The sequence below is a fragment of the Austrofundulus limnaeus genome, unplaced genomic scaffold, assembly GCF_001266775.1.
Source record: "Austrofundulus limnaeus strain Quisiro unplaced genomic scaffold, Austrofundulus_limnaeus-1.0 Scaffold898, whole genome shotgun sequence".
In the NCBI taxonomy this organism is placed as follows: domain Eukaryota; kingdom Metazoa; phylum Chordata; class Actinopteri; order Cyprinodontiformes; family Rivulidae; genus Austrofundulus; species Austrofundulus limnaeus.
In genome coordinates this window covers 140,316-143,015 of record NW_013953300.1, presented here as the reverse complement: position 1 = coordinate 143,015, position 2,700 = coordinate 140,316, and positions in this window count along the sequence as shown.

Here is a 2,700-nt window from a genome sequence, read left to right as displayed (position 1 = left end):
CATGTCCAGAGGAAGGACAGGAGGTGTGCTGGACATGTCCAGAGGAAGGACAGGAGGTGTGTTGGACATGTCCAGAGGAAGGACAGGAGGTGTGTTGGACATGTCCAGAGGAAGGACAGGAGGTGTGTTGGACATGTCCAGAGGAAGGACAGGAGGTGTGTTGGACATGTCCAGAGGATCTAGAGGTTGAGCACCTGGTGGTGCCAGACATCATCTAAAAACTGGATTTTTTTTAATAAAGTCAGTTTGTTTCTAAAAACACAAAAGTAAAATGTGGACTTTTTGTGTTTTAGGACAAAAAAAGGTTTTTGGGATTAAACGCAGCCCTCCAACTCTGTGTGTTCCCCCATCTGTCCTGCAGTGGTGTCTCGTCTCTTGGACCTGCCATGTAAATCAAACAGGAAGTGCACTCTGTTGACAGTAAAGGAYGTCTTACTGGAACCGTCTCWTCTGCTGATCGGATCMGATTCATTTTGTTTCCAGTTTCTGTAAAATATAAACAGATCTTTGATCCAATCGATTCAAACCCTGTCCTCAGCTGTTTACCTGACAAACAGAGCTTCTGTCAGGTAAACAGGTGGCTGTTTGACCTGGAGTCAACATGTTCATGCTCTGTTAGCAGGACCATGTCTCCTTCTTACCAGTTAAAGGAGGAGACATTTAGATCAGGGTACCATTTTCTGATAAACAAGACTTCTTCCAGACCTGATCTCCTCCCCCGGCCACGCCCAGTCCAGATCTCCTCCCCTGGCCACGCCCAGTCCAGGTCTCCAGCCAGGGTTCAGAGGACTTCAACTGGTTTCAGCCTTATGGCCCTGCTGTCCCCAACCTGGTCCCCAGACTGGTTGGGCTGGTCTTCCTCAGTGTTGTTGGTCAGGTGGTCGTCATCAATGTTGGTGGTCATGTGGTCTTCCTCAATGTTGGTGGTCAGGTGGTCTTCCTCAGAAGACTGAGGAAGACTGAGGAAGACTCAGGTGGTCTTCAGAGAGAAGACCACCTGAACAACAGTTCAGGTGGTCTTCCTCAGTGTTGGTCAGGTGGTCTTCCTCAGCGTTGGTTGTCAGGTGGTCTTCATCAGTGTTGTTCAGGTGGTCTTCCTCAGTGTTGGTCAGGTGGTCTTCCTCAGTGTTGGTTGTCAGGTGGTCTTCCCTGTCCTTCAGGTTGTCTACCTGTTTGCTTTAGACAGACCTGTATGAAGGCAGGTGGTGGGCTCATCGAGGCTTGAGGACATGAATTTGTGTTCCAGTGGGTCCAGATCCAGCTCTGTTCATGTCCGTCTGTAGGACAGGGGTCTGTGTCCTCCCCCTGTGTTACTTTGTGTTGTTGAGTTGTGTGTCAGCAGGTTTTTGTTGGGCTGTTCTTCTACATTTTTGAACTGCACGGTGTAGTCACACAATGAGTTCAAACCCACTCTGTCCTCCGTGTCCCACTCTGTCCCTTCTGTCTTCTCTGTCCACTCTGTCCCCTCTGTCCCACTCTGTCTCCTCTGTCCCCTCTGTCCCTTCTGTCGTCTCTGTCCCCTCTGTCCTCCGTGTCCCACTCTGTCCACTCTGTCCCCTTTGTCCCACTCTGTCCCCTCTGTCCCCTCTGTCCACTCTGTCCACTCTGTCCTCCGTGTCCCACTCTGTCCACTCTGTCCCCTTTGTCCCCTTTGTCCCCCCTGTCCCCTCTGTCCACTCTGTCCACTCTGTCCTCCGTGTCCCACTCTGTCCACTCTGTCCCCTTTGTCCCACTCTGTCCACTCTGTCCCCTTTGTCCCCTCTGTCCACTCTGTCCCCTCTGTCCACTCTGTCCCCTCTGTCCACTCTGTCCACTCTGTCCCCTCTGTCCACTCTGTCCTCCGTGTCCCACTCTGTCCCCTCTGTCCACTCTGTCCCCTCTGTCCACTCTGTCCCCTCTGTCCACTCTGTCCCACTCTGTCCACTCTGTCCCATTCTGTCCACTCTGTTCCCTCTGTCCCACTCTGTCCTCCGTGTCCCACTCTGTCCCCTCTGTCCACTCTGTCCACTCTGTCCTCCGTGTCCCACTCTGTCCCCTCTGTCCCACTCTGTCCCCTCTGTCCACTCTGTCCCCTCTGTCCCACTCTGTCCTCCGTGTCCCACTCTGTCCCCTCTGTCCACTCTGTCCACTCTGTCCCCTCTGTCCCCTCTGTCCACTCTGTCCCCTCTGTCCACTCTGTCCCCCTCTGTCCACTCTGTCCCCTTTGTCCACTCTGTCCCCTCTGTCCACTCTGTCCCACTCTGTCCACTCTGTCCCCTCTGTCCCACTCTGTCCCACTCTGTCCCCTCTGTCCACTCTGTCCCCCTCTGTCCCCTCTGTCCACTCTGTCCCCTCTGTCCACTCTGTCCCCTCTGTCCACTCTGTCCCCTCTGTCCACTCTGTCCACTCTGTCCCACTCTGTCCCCTCTGTCCCCTCTGTCCCCTCTGTCCCCTCTGTCCACTCTGTCCCCTCTGTCCCCTCTGTCCCCTCTGTCCCACTCTGTCCCCTCTGTCCCCTCTGTCCCCTCTGTCCCCTCTGTCCACTCTGTCCCCTCTGTCCCCTCTGTCCCCTCTGTCCCACTCTGTCCCCTCTGTCCCACTCTGTCCTCTGTCCCCTCTGTCCACTCTGTCCCCTCTGTCCACTCTGTCCCCTCTGTCCACTCTGTCCCACTCTCTCCCACTCTGTCCCACTCTCTCCCACTCTGTCCCACTCTGTCCCCT